The 15,135-nt window shown below is 33.1% G+C and overlaps 1 protein-coding gene across 1 annotated transcript in view; it reads right to left on the bottom strand.

Annotated features, from left to right (window-relative positions):
* The window catches only part of LOC106687564 (neuropeptide F receptor), a gene marked incomplete at its 3' end in the record, with an annotated part of 348,694 nt that overhangs the window by 238,368 nt on the left and 95,191 nt on the right, over nucleotides 1-15,135 (bottom strand). The window contains 1 exon segment of the mRNA XM_014431529.1: nucleotides 8,009-8,036.

Below are 15,135 nucleotides of genomic sequence, written 5' to 3'. Positions count from 1 at the left end.
ATATAATTTATATATAATCATAATTAAGTTTTAAAAAAAATTATTAGAGTGATGATTAATTCTTTTTCAGTCTTTGTGTTCTCAAGCGTTTCTCAACAGGTGCCGAAACCCTTTAGATACTGGATTAATTTTGGTTTTAAAAAAAAATTGTTATTGTTGATTTCTTATCTACCATTTTTTGTTTCATCATCTCTGATTTTTTTTAAAATAATAGCTGTCAATGGAATCGTCAAAAAAGCGTTCTGGAACCTGGAAGCATTAAATCAAAATGGAGTCTAGAACGCACCGCCCACAGAAGAGAATCCTCCACTCCCAAAGATTCCTTCACTACCAGCACTCTCTCTTGCGAAGCACACGCAACAACACTAGAGTGGATGCACTGCAACCACCCAAGACCTGAGGAAGGCCGTTTCTGACCTCCAACGGTTCATCGGGGAAACAGGTTAACTGAGCCATTTTATAAAAGGGGGTGACCGACTGATAAGACTAATTGAAGCTAAATCAATCGAATACCTACTCGATAGCGTTGATGGTGGGCTTCAGAGAAAGACATATTCATGATGATCAGAGAGACAAAGAAACCGAAACAGTCTAGTGGGCAAAATGACATAGAACTCCTGACATGCTACAACAGAATCGCTGATAAACTCTGCGATATGATGAAAACATTCTAGGTACAGGGTCAGATGCAATCCCTATCAATGGTACTAAAGGTTCAATTGGAAAAAGAGCTGGGAAAGAAGGAGGAATCTCCGAGAGAGCGCTCGTTTGTAGAATGTGCTCAAGATCTCATGGATACAAGCGCTAGAAAGAAGAATGGAAGTAGAAGAGCCAGGCTGGATCTGGATAGAATATCAACGCCTAGAAAACATGCCCAACCTTTGAAGAAGGGGGAGAATACACGAATATGGTAGAAGAGAGAAAGCTAGGCACCAGGAAAATAGAAGAAGCCAAGCGAAACAATGGTCGGCGGGAGGACCGGAAGTTTCACACTTGCGAAAAGACGGTTGCGCATTGCCCGCGCATGAGATGCTTCGAATGTGGAAATGAGGGGCATATCGCTAGGCAATGCCCATATATATGTGTAAAAAAAGAAACGTGGGCCAGGGGCATAGAAATCGGAAAAAGAAATATAGTTGCTGGAGGCTCTTGAGGGCCGGGAAAGAGATAGTAGGTGCGGTGAATCAAAATAAGAGTTGGGAAACCAGAATTTCTGAAGAATTTGACGATATTTTTTTTGAGGAGGGAGACAGGCTGTATGCTACTGGTAAAACTGTTCATTAGATCCCACTGAACAAGATAGGGTGACATATGTAAAGGAAAGGCAGTATCCCCAAGCACTTCAACAGTATATCAGAGAAGAGATAGAGAACCTGAGAAGGCAGAAGATACTTATAGACAACACCTCGCCATATAATAGTCCTTTGTAAGCGGTACGAAAGAAAAGTACGCCAAGGGAGGGTACGGAAAAGTACTGCATAGTCGTCGACTACCGCAGGCTGAACGAGAACACAGTAGACGAGAAGTACCTGATCCCAAGATTCGAGGATATTTTGAATATATTGGGCGGAGCGAAAATTTTTAGCTCGACTTAAAGGCGGGGTATCATAAAATTATTATGCATCTTAGAGACCAGCATAAGAGCGCTTTCACCTTTGAACGTGGTCATTATGAATTTATAAGGCTGCCATTTGGTCTGAAGAATGAACCCGTGACTTTCCAGGGGCTGATGGATGTGTTCCTGAGAAGACTGGCCAAATTATAGATGTTCAGTGAATCATAAGAGGACCATGTGGTCCATCTAAGGAGTGTGTTCCAAGCATGAGAGTATTTGGCCTAAAGTTATCCAAACAGAAGTAGGTGTTGGGGCAAAGCCAGATTAATTTCTTGGGGCCCAGTATCTCCAAATAAGCGTGAGACCAGACATACAGAAGGTGTTGGCGCTGCAATGGACTGCGGTACCCAAAGACTATTGCTAGGAGCGGTGAACCGAAGGTTCTTACCTGACGGAATATCTTGTACCATGTCAATCTACTGAAGAAAAGGAATACAAAATACAAAACCTCAGATAGAGAACAACGTCCGGAACTTCATAGAGAGGCTACAGAGCAAACCCGTCCTGGAATTCCTCGATTAAAAGAAATTTACCCTCAGGACCGATACATGCGAATATGTTCTCGCGGTGGTGTTAGAGCAAGAATACGAAGAGGGAAAGCGACCCATAGCGTAGGCGAGTCGAAGTCTCACCGATATGGAGACCCGCTAAAGCGCCATGGAACGCGAGCTGCTGGGAATTGTGTGGGTGGTGGAAAACTTCCGGCCATGTATTTTTGGGAGATGTTTTCACACCGACTACAGAACATTGCATAGGGTTGGTAAATTGAAGGAGACTTCTGTACGGATCACCAGATGGACAAGGTGAACCATCTGGCCCCAAAAGAAGAAGAACATGAAATGCCAGTCGCCGAGAACAGGGTTGACACATTTGAAGACGAATACTTAACTGCAAGTAGATGGTTAACGACAAACGCCGCCAGATCATCTGGAAAACCAAGACTTCAAGATTAATGAAAAATGGAGAACGAAAAATACGGCAGCTGTAGTATCTATGCATCTAAAGCGGGACTGACCCACCTTGTATAGTGATAATGCAGTTCTTTGGGACAATGTTCAGTGTTTCTGGCGGGCGGAATGAATCGGAATAGACCGGAAATTTTCATGGTGAACAATGATCGTAGAGACTTTCCGGGAACCAGAACGCCATAAAGAGGTGACGATCGCCTGTCACCAGGGCAAGGCAAATCATATTGGCAGTATTTTTAAAATTTTAAATTTTTCCAACTCAAACAGATATTACAAATGGACATATCTATATAATGATAATTATCTGCATGCGATATTCGAACAATAATATTTAAATAACAACTTTTAAGAACAGAAACGGAAAAGTGTTTATAGAAAAAACCTCAATTATTTTATTTTTTGATCACAAGTAGGCATAATGGAGGATGGTGCATCCTTCTAGCATTCACATAAGCAACATGTGCCGTCAGACTGGGAGGCCCTTCATCCATCACTCATTTGTTGCCATCTGTTGTACCAATGCATTGAAATGTCCATGTAATTTGTCATGAAACTTGTGCAAGTCATATGAATGTGGTTCCTTACACTCGGAATGCCTAGATCGTTAAGCAGGATCTCGTTTGATACGTAGAATCCTAGTCCTATAAAATTTGATTAAAAGGCTATTATTTTATCTCCATAATTTAAAACTTCCGTGTAGTATAAAATGAAAATTAAAATATCTCAGAAATTTAGCGCTTTACGTTTCGTCTTGATGAAGCACCCATGTCAACCATTTGTCATAAATAAGTCACAAATATGTTATTGTATTTATTTACGGTATCGGTTGGTTAATCTTTGATTTCCATTGTGTGCATAACGTTTTTATGTTGCCTAGTAATGTCAGGACATCGTAACACAAAAAAATGGCAGCTTATGTGGCTTCTCAAACAAACAATTATAGCGAGCAGGTTTTTCAATGTACGACATGTCACAATCCCACAAGAGATCAAAAAACAAAAAAAGGCAACCCTTCCCGCCCGGACCCGCCCCACCAAAACCCCCAGAGAGCCACCTTCCTATATCACTTTTGAAATATTTGCTTGAAACAAGAAGAGATAGTTAAATTGAGCTATATTTAAAAAGTCCCTGAAATTAGAAAACGGCGTGATATTTTTGATAAAAATATATGTTATATTTATCAGTAATTGAGGATAAATTGCACTTTTTATATAACAGAAGTCAGTCTTACAGATTTTTTTATGTCTTGAGTTTTTTTAGTGTGTTTTTATTAGATGTGTAATGTAGTTGCATGATTAAAAAAAAAATTTTTTCAGTTAAAATATACTGATTTAGTTTAGAACACAATGCCATATTTTTAGTTTAAGGTTTATTGCAGGTGTAGTTGTATGTTTGCTGTCTTATTAAGAAGCTGGAAGGAAAAGCTGTCCTATTTTTACGGAGGATTGTCCTTCCAACGTTGACGTATAGCCGCTCCTATCTTTCTTCATCCTAGCGAGGATCGTTCCCCGACCTTACATGCTATTACTCAGGCTGACAAGAACTGGACCATATATACCACTCAGCCTAAAACCTACCATTATGTAAGGTGGCAATCTACCGATAACAGCGAAACTGTTGTGAGATAATAGATTAAATAATATGATGCCATTAACACAAAAAAAATGATAATAATAGAAAGTCCCACTTATCTGAACTTACTTCCAAAAAAATTACTATATTCTGTCGAGAATAAAATTAGATTAAATAGTTTATGACAATAAATGCCGTGATAACATATCATTTATCATAGCAGTAGCGACCCTTGCTGTAAATTATCTAATCTTTTTTTTTTTTTTAGATTTTATGGTCCTCAAAAGTTATACATATTCTAGCCTATAAATAATTTTAAGATTTGTTTTTACACACTAGATTCTTTTCAATAATAATATGCACAAACCAATTACAAAATATTGAAGAACAAAAACTGAAATTAATTTTTGCAGATGAGTCTTTAAGTACTGACTGTCGGGCAGCAGGGTCAACCTAAGGCCCAAGTAAGTTCTCTTTAGGACTATTAGCTAGCGCTACTACAATATAATCAATGTTAGTCAAACTTTTATTATGAATCTATTTTATATACTTACTGGTAATAGCTATATTTCTTCCTTTTATTTATTTATCCACTTTCAACCAAAGTTTTTTGTTTAGACCTTCAAGCCGCAAAACCCTCTGATCATCAACTACCATCAGATTTCCGTTAAAATGATGAGAATTAATGCCCAGCAAATTAAAAATTTGTACCGACTCTTTTGTCTCATTGAATGAAAATATGATGAAACCAATATCAAAAGGCATCATAAATATTTTATACATAAAGAAGATAGGAATCTTAAGGCGGAGCATCCTGTGCGGTTGTCTCGTCAGTAGGAGGCAACACTACGCTATTGCCGCTTTCGCAGGCGACATTACCAGGAGATAGTTGAAAAACTACACCACCTTAATATCCAAGTAAATCCGGCAAAACAGATTGTGTATTGTTCGGACTACAGAAAGGTAAGAAACCAGACTATTAGCACGCTCCTAGTGGCAAATTTCGTACTAAGACTTTCAAACTGCATAGTATATCTGGGCATTAAATTGGATCGCCACATGATACAGTCGGGTCATTGCTACATGAAAACCAAATCTCAGATCATACTGGCTACACCACCTTTTATCATCACTTGTACTCTCACTAAGGCTCAAACTCCAAATGTTCAAATTTATTTTGAGACCAGCACTCCTATGTGATGCTCCTCTCTTCACCCATCTCAGACAAGGGACACAGCAACATCTAAAACGCTTCCAGGAAACTGTGTTGCGGAAGATTGTGCGGCCAAAATCACTGAAGAAGATGAAGGCAGACCAATTACACGAGCTCTTCGAACTACTCACTGTGCCAGAGATCATCCAACGAAGACACATAAAGTTTTTGACTCTCTTCAGCTACAAACAAATACACTGTTCAGAACCCTTACAACAGCGCCCTCTCCAGTGTGTTAGCAACAAACCAGCGGCCAATAAAAATTCAGAAACAACGTTCCAGGACACGTATTTAGCGAATACGTTTTTAGGTTTACTTTAAATGTCAAAACCAATGTGTGCCCCAGCACATTATAAAATTAAAAAGAACGCCCATTACAACAAAATTACTAACTCAAAAACTTCTTAAAATGAGGCAACTACAGAAGAAGGAAACTGTGGAATCAAAATAGATATTGATATTTATATTTAAGCTAAAAACAATAAATTTCAGAAATAGGGGTTATAAAATAAAAAAAATTCTGACATTCATCTTGTTTTGCTATTATTAGTTATTTTTTAGGTACTCTTAGGCATGACGTCAAAATAACTTTCTTTTTCACTGATTTAAAAATATATATCTAACAGTTTCAATGAAATGTTTAATAGTTCTGAAGCTTATTGTTCTCTGAAAAGTGAATTTCGTCCCGGTTGTTTTCCAGACCAAAGATTTTTCGTTCAACAGAGTTAGAAATGAATGGACACCTTGTATTTAGATTTGTAGCTCGTCATGTGTAATAGATTCAGATCACATTTTAGTTAGTTTATCACATTTTTCCTATAAATTTTGTTTACATATTAATTGGTAATTTTTCACAGTTCCTTATTTACTTTCTAAAAATAAAGTTAATTTATTTGAGCAACCGCATAAGACAAACGATTTTAAATATAAATACAAAAATTTCCCTTATTATTTTAATTGGTTGCTCTTAAAGTTCACATTCAATCACGTTTTGATAATTAGCTTTTTTGAGTTGTCTTATGAATGTTTTAAGTAAATAAAACGTTTTGCTAATGTCTAAATCGATTGTAAAAACCTCAAAATGCATTAAATTTGATCTTATCTGATCATAAAATTTCCGATTGCTTATAAAAAACTGTTTACCTAGCTACATGCATTAACACGCTCCCATATTTCATATTTGTTCTTTTCTAGTGATAAGAAATAAATATTAAATTTACTATACAAATTTTATACATATTTATATAGTTATCCAATCTTAAAATTTCCATTATGTTCATATAAAGAAATGAATAATAAGATAATGAAGTTGTGAATAACTGAAAATGTAAAAATATATTAAATTAAAATAAAATAGCAATATTAGCAGTGAAGTTAAAAAAAAAATGTGTTAAAAATAAATAAAAATTGTCCTAGGGGTGGGGTGAGTAGACAGGGCGTACCAACTGGGGTGAGTACTCAATGGCGGACCAACCCCCATTTTACAATTATACAAGTGTTTATTTAATTGTACTACTTGTTGCTCAAATTGTATAAATTTAATTTACATCTAAACTGTTGTTTAGAATGTATTATATGCTTCATAGTATAAGTAAAAAAACTAATTTCTTGATTTTATCCTTGCATTTTAATTTTTAATAAAATATTACACAGTGATCACTGAAAACTTTTTTATGTAATAGAGAGGAATATGTAAAAACAAATAAATAATATTGATAGCCTTATAGTTAATTCCCATACAGTCTAGAACAATATTTTCGGCCAAGATCATAATATGTCCAATGCTAGTGTTGCATTATTACGGTCTTCTAAGAATTTCTTGGTTCGATTTGGAATGTTTTTGTGAGTTCCAAACCAGAGGCTTCTCATGGTGAAATCTTTCTGCGGAGTTCTTGCAAATTTTTTTAGGAAAGAGATGCATTTTTTTATTAAGATGTTTTAATTTTTAAATATTGATTTTTTTTTACCTGCATTTATGAAAATTTCGTCGTTTCCTTATATTAGATAAAATCGATTCGCAAATATAAATAAATAAACCAATCCTCAAAAATATATAGTATGTTTTTTATTATTACCTATGGCTAGGTTGCATAACTTTCAGTTCTAACTTTTCCTTATTAAGATATCCAAAAGAATTTTCCTCCCAAGACTAATCTAGAGGTAACCTGTTTTTCCAAGCATGAAATAGAACACAAGATTTCTCTTTGTCTCTTTTTCACTAAAAGTCTCCTGTTTTTTAACATTTTTTTTAATTATTGCATGAATAAAGGAGATGGTAGAGTCTGTGGTCAATCTAGCGGAAAATAGATTCCTTTCTGACTCGAGATAACAGTTTTTTATTTATTTTGTTTCAGCTTCAGAAAATTATATATCAGGTGGTACATTTTTGAATGATTCTACATTTTGAATACTGCATAAAAAAGTCGCAGTGTGGTTAGATCTCGGGATGCCAAAGTATTTTTTTTTTTTTTCTAATTTCTAAGATAAAATTGTTTTAAAAAATAAATATTATTAAAATTAAACACAAATATATACATAATATATTGATTATAAATATAATATGTCTTGTAATCAATTATATTGATATTTTACTATGGAATATAGATACAGTCACACATAATGGTAAATAGTCATTCTTACCACTGAGAATTACTCCAGCGAAAACAGCCTGAAACAAAAAAAAATGTTTTTAAAAATAATTTTTATAATTTAACATAGATAAACCAATAAAAGGTCCAAAATATGTCATAAAGTGTAAAATATATATATTTATAAGTTATGATGTTTTAACCAAAATTTTGACATTGTAGAAGGCTCATCATTAAAGCCAAGGGGGTAGACGGGGAGTATCCCCCATCTCCAATAATTTCAAAACTCAAAAAGTTATAAAATCATCAAACTGGGAGAATTTAAGAGAATTCGAATTACTTAAAGGACTTTGAAATTTTGAATCTCCAATCATATCATCTAAGAAATTTAGATACCATTAATACAGCAAAAAATACAAAATTATTAATATCAAGAGTCAAAATTCTCTACAGGTTAGTGAAATTTTCTAATAATTTGAAACTGATGGAGGAAAAGACACTAAAGATTACAAAATTCTACTCTAAAACCATGCTGATTATGGTAATAAAGTGTGATGTATAAAACTTATTACTTTGCCTTCCATTATTTTACATTATAAAAAGTTTATAATTTTATAGTTTACATTATAATAAATCGTTTGGTCTGGTTATAGGTATAATCCGTAAAAGAATTTGATAATTAAATAAGATAATATGAGGTAAAATATTTTATTTTAGATTGCAAACACTTTTTAGGAAATAAGAGTAGTAATTCAGACGTAATATATATCGTTAAAAATCAAATATTTTAGGAAAAATAATATTTTATTTATAAAGTCGTAGAATGTAATGGATAATGCATATGAAAGTTTGAGAGATAGTTGACCGTAGATGACGTACGAGGAGAAGATGGTTGTGGTGCGGTCAAAATGAAACACAAATAAGTTGAAGTAACCTATTTAGTCGTGCCAACGTTTCGGCTAGACTTTCTAGCCTTCTTCAGGGCTATGAACAGAACAATATAACAACCACAATAAGTACAGAAAATAAAAAAGAATATATAAACAGAATGACATAAAATGAATAATTTTACAGCATAGAATTAATAAAATGAAGTGATGAGAGAAGCTGGAAATAAAATATATACACAGGTAATTGAAAAAGTGCGTAAAATAACATAATTAAGGAAATAAAAAAAATGAAGTTATATAATGGAAAGAAGTATGAACATATTAGTCATTAATAATTTAAAAATTGAAATATGGAAAGAAAAAGAAAATTGAGAGAAAGAAATATATGTAACCTATATATATGTAATGATAAAGAAGCAAAATATAAATAAAGTTGAACAAAAGAAATGAATAAAAGAAAAAAATTTTTTTTTTAAAACAACAATAATAATATAACAAACATAACTAATAACGTGGGTAAGGAAAAGAGATATAAGTGGAGAAAAGAAGGGGTGGTAAAATAAAGAAAGGGGAAAAAAAAGAAAGTTTGACTGATAAATAAGCTCAGTTTTTCGTTTACTTTTCTCATAATTTTTTTCATGTGGCCATAGTTATAAAATAGCGTGGCGCTCCGCACTAGATTTTAGAAACTATTTTTATCTAACTTAGTGACTCCAAAAACATTTAAAACGGCCATGAGATAATTTCTCCCATCCAAATATTTAACTCTGTGTGGCGTCTGATTGATTGAATATTTCTTTTTGTCGGATTTTTATGATTTCTGAATCTCGAAATATAAAACCTAAAATTTTAATGTGAGTTAATCATTTATTTTTCTTAGCCGATCAATTAAAGGGTCATAATTGAAAATAATAACAAACAAATTCGAATGTATACATGAATACTTTTTCGCTCCATTGTATTGTAAATGTCAATTTTTTATTTAGAACTTTGGTAAATCGTCGATAAAAAAAAGATTGAATTTTCAAACATTAAGTGCAGACATAATCATAATCTTTACGATGTTCTCGAAAGCTTTCACTTGTGACAAAAAAAAACCGAAATACAAAAAAAAAAAATACTGAGGCTTTGAAAGTGAACTGCTGACGATGCCTGAATATTTCCATCTCCGAAATGAAAAACTGTAGACGACCCATTCTCGTGCATTAACTCCTCCCGTAAAGTCTCATCTCTTCTCCTTAACACTCCAGTATTTAGCTCCTTCCTCTTCTCCATTTGTAGTCCTAGGGTAAACATTTACCATCAAATAAGAAACAGCTCCAAACACAGTATATTTTTGTAAACAGTTGCTATTTCATCCCTCCCCCCCAAAAAAAAAAAAAAACTTATTCACATGAGCGAATTTCATTTCAAACATTAATGGAATAAAATTATCAATCATACAAACTGAAGAAATTGTTTAAATACCCTAGTACTATATTCTCGATTCTAGATTAAATCTTTTCTCACTTAAAACTGCAATGTTTAATTTTTATAGGCAATGAAAAATAAAGATTACTTTAAACTCGAATAGTTTCACTTCTTGTAGCTAACGTGCAGTCGCATATCAAATCTGATCTGCGTCTTCAAATTGGTCCAATTAAATTCACAGGATTGCTTTAAATATTATAGAAGTTAGATAAAATATATAAAATATAAATTAATTTAATAAAAATTTTAAAAGATTAAAACTTGCTAAAATCTTTAAAATATAAGATAAAGGGCATATGAGTAGAAATTTAACTATCATAATATTAATTAGAAAATTTTAAAATATTTGGACAAAAAAATCATGAGGTAACCGCAGAATTTAGAAGGAACTGCACCCAGCAAGTACAATTTAGATTAATACTAAAGGTATGTCTGGGACCATTAAAGTTATTGATTATTGATACTTAACGAATTTAAACAACCTATTCTCATCTTTATGAGAATATACCACAATCATTGTCAATCCCCAAGCAATGCAGGTTTTATCTGAGTCACTTCGTTAAAAACCAAGTGTCAGTGCACACACATTCTTAGCGCGTATAACTAAAAGTGGGATGAGAGAAAAAACTCTCACGTTGGTACTCCTGCTTGACCATCAACTAAAAAAAGGTGGAAGAGTAAAGTTACTTAAGCTCTCGCTGAACTTTATGGAGTACCAGTTTATCAGTGTATGAAGGATAACGGAGAAGTTTTATTCACATTCATGAGTCTTATACGACACGTCTTGTTGACTAATGTCAAGTTTTAGAATCTTAAATTTTAAATTTAGCATAATTTAAACTAAAAAAATTAAATCTGTACCACAAGAACCCATGAGTGCAGGCAGTACTTTGTAAGGAAGTACTGTTACAATACCAATGGTTGAAGGTGATCTAGTCAGAATCATGCTCAATTGCCTGATTTTGCCCAATTAGGGTACACACTATATGAGGATGAGTAGACCTCGGAGGGGTCTTAAGCCCACAGGGCTTACGAAAGGCTACAGTGAAACATAAAATAATTATCTGACACAGCCAGATGCGAACCTGAGTATTTGGAATTAGTGGCATAGTGCCTTATCACTAAGCTACATACTCTCATAATATAAACTATTTAAAAAAAAAAGTAAAATAAAACAGTACTTAAGCGTAAATGATATTTGTATTTTTTTTTTATCTCTGTGGTATAAGGATATGCTGGTTTTCTCCAGAACCCGATGCAAATAAACAGGGCCAATTAAAAGCTGCGGGAACTTAAATTACGCAGCAAATGTAGAGACCCTCCAGTTCAGACAATTTATTTCCTTAAGAACTTAAGAGAATAACTTGAAATAAAGAACACACTAGTAAACTCATTTCATCTAATATTTAATAAATAACAAAAATGAAAATAATTGAGATGAGTAGATAGCTGACACTAAATTGCATTCGAGTTTTGTCAAAACCCTTAGAGCCATATTCGAGAAAACAATAATAAGTTCAGAATCAATTAAATAAATTAGCACTTCTGGTTTGTCCATTTTAACTAATACGTAGGCGGAATAAATTTTAAAATAAAAACGATAGTTCAACACTGATGAAGATGAAATAAATGATTACCAGCAAAGAATTTTTTTTTTCATTTCATAAAAAAAAGGAAAGAATAGAATGATACGAAGCTATAAATATTAATCAATGCAATCCAGAAAAATAATTCGTCCAAAAACATATTCAAAAGACTTTATAGATCACTTCTGAAATAATGAATTTTAGATATTAAATTTTTTGTTTGGCACACGTGAAATTCAGTTTTTGCAAATATGTGGAATTGCGGGACATCTAGTATTAAGTGCCGGGACATCCATTATTATAAAATAATATATATATAGTTTTATAATTCATTTATTTTTGTATAAGTGAAGTTTGTATGCGTTATTATGGATCTATAAAAAATTTATATTTTTGTATAAGTGAACTTTGTATGCGTTAATATAGATCAATAAAAAAAGTTATATTTTTGTATAAGTGAACTTTGTATGGGTTAATATGGATTAATAAAAAATTATCTAATACTTCCAACAGGACATTAATAGTTAACGAAAGTATAGTAATGGACAACAGAAAATGTTAGCGTTGCAACCGGGTTATCTTAAGTAACAAGGACATTAATTAAAACGTCCTGGATAGTGGAAGTAAAATCCTACAAAAAAAATGCAATTTTTAAATGCCCCATCCTCTGGGTGCCAAATCCGCTGCCTGGCTGGGACCCAACTATTTCCAGTCTGGATACATCCACTCTTTAAAACTACCATATCCTTCCAACTTGCGCAGTTAGCGGTTAACAGTGTTTCTTCTTTTTTATTCTGAACATGTGCCTTACCTTTATTCACTGCATTTCCAAACCCAAGGTTAATTATGTGTCAGAAAAGCACTTTAAGCAATACCGAAGCAATTAAAGACTTAAAAGATACAAAAACGATTTCATGAGTTTGGATATAATATTTATTAATTAGAAAAAATATTCTAATATTGTTTATTAATCTTACTTGAACTGTCCAAGACTGAATAGACTGAAAATGTTCGTCGATTCCTACTAATATAACTCTTACGGGACAAACGGTCTAAGCTTCTAGGTTAATTTAAGAGGTAATTTAAAAAAAATACATTTTTAGGCAATTTATTATGAGGGGAAGGGGTAGTCTGAAATCTGTTTGAAGTCTCAAACAAAAGACACCCCTAACTATATACAATGTTAGGAATACAACAAAAAATTAAAATAAAATAAATAGATTAAAACAATAATTCTTAATAAAAGATAAAAGAAACGTTAATAACAAAAACAATGGCATTTATGGATAAAATAAAATAAATAATTGACTTCTAATGGAATAGAAAAAAAATTAAATCGAATTTATAAAAAAGATGAAGAGAAAAAAAAAAGAAATTAAAATAGAATAAGATTTTAGAATGACGATAACAGAATTGATAAATATAGAATTTATTACAGGCTGTCCTGTAATACTCTTCAGTAGTTTGGGCAGCAGTCTGGGCTTCATTCTTCGGGTTGCGGATGAATTTTCCATGTTCTCCTTTAACTATAGTTAACTTGGAGTGGAACTTCATGAACCTTTTTTTGGTGTGATCATCTATTGTCTCTATTTGTAATTTCCGATGGAATTAAAAACTAAGAATGGCTGCAATTCATATGACTTTATTTTGAAAACGTTGTAATTTTTTCCTTTTCGTAAAGGATGTCGCTCCCGAGACTTCACATCCATATATCAGCAGTGGCCTGAGAATTGTTTCAAAAACGATAATGGCTATTTATGAATTTAATTTGGATTTTATATTTAGGATAGGATATAGCAATGCTTTCCTTGGATATCAGGGAACTGGGGATCAGTTCTTGTGGGTCTGGTGGGCGTCTGAAAGTAAAAACCTTTGAAGTACATTTTTCAATGTTCGGAATAATCATCTGTCTAAGGAAATTATGTTCCAAATTGAGACTTGGTGAGTATTTTTCTAGCTATTATTATGTCATCATATTAAGAGACAATACTGTATCGTCAGCGAACATAGCTATGGAAGTGTGTGTGAACTGAATGATATGAAGGTAGAAGTTGAACAGAATCGGAGAAAGGACTGAAAGTATCGGCATGGATTTCTCTGTGGGTAGAATTTGTGTCATTTATTTTAACAGAAAATGTTTTGCCGTTGAAGTATGAGCTCAGAATGTCGTGTAGGTACTTTGGAGTGTCCACCTGCTTGTGTAGGAGACCTTGAAGCCAGACTTTGTCGAACGCTTGTTGGAAGTTCAAGAAGGTTATAAGGGTGTGCTTCTTCAATTCAAAACCATTTATTATAAATTATGAATTATAAACGTTATGAAAACAACAGATTTCCTGGGTAACATTTTAATAGCTATGACTGGGATCAAATCATTCCCAGGACTTCTCTTTATTTTAAGCCTTTCAATCAATTCATGGATTTCTTGTAGGGTCGCGAATTTAGGTAGGAGCTGAACAGTTGTGAGAATTCAACTCATCAATTTCATCATTATCTAAATTTGGAATTATTTTACGTTCTGTATTGGAGAACGCTTTCTCAAAGAAATCTGCAAACACCACAGCTTTTTTGGCGTTGCTGACGATGAATTTTTCATTGTCTACAAGACTTGGATTTTTGTCATATTTATTCAGTAGACACCGCGTAGCCTTCCACAATCATTGATCCTTTGAGTCTAAATGTTCTACATATCTTTGATATTTAGTATATACCCATTCTTCCAGATCCTTTTTTTTTTGTTTCGTTTATGGTTTCATTTAGTTTTGTGAACAGGGTTTCTAGTGCGCATCCACTGTCTCCTTGCTTGATTTTTTTCTTTGATATTGGGCAGGTGTCAGAGATTGTTTTTCCTCTTAACTGGAAGAGTCGCAAAGTTGCTTTATGTAAACTGTTTGTGATAGATTCACCTAGCCTCGTTATATTTTCATCGATTTCTTGAGCGGTAGGATAATGTTTTTTTTAATTTTGAATTTCTCATTGGCTAGAATTTTTACGTTTCCCAGTCGATCAGTCCATTAATGAGGGATGATTATTGGGGCACCACTACATCCAGTGAATTACTTTCGCATCAAAATCCTTCCTAAAATTCTCAATATACCTTACAAAATCATCCATAATGACTTTAAAGTTCTGTATATAGCAGGCTTAGACCGAAACATATGTCAATCCATTCTAAATAAACTCCATAAACACCCAAGCAGACTAGTTTATTATCTTACTTCCTAATAAATATCCTA

Source organism: Halyomorpha halys, unplaced genomic scaffold (assembly GCF_000696795.3).
Source record: "Halyomorpha halys isolate HHAL.00 unplaced genomic scaffold, Hhal_1.1 Scaffold982.1, whole genome shotgun sequence".
NCBI lineage: Eukaryota > Metazoa > Arthropoda > Insecta > Hemiptera > Pentatomidae > Halyomorpha > Halyomorpha halys.
The sequence above is the reverse complement of the archived record's forward strand: the minus strand, read 5'-3'. Positions and strand labels throughout refer to the sequence as shown.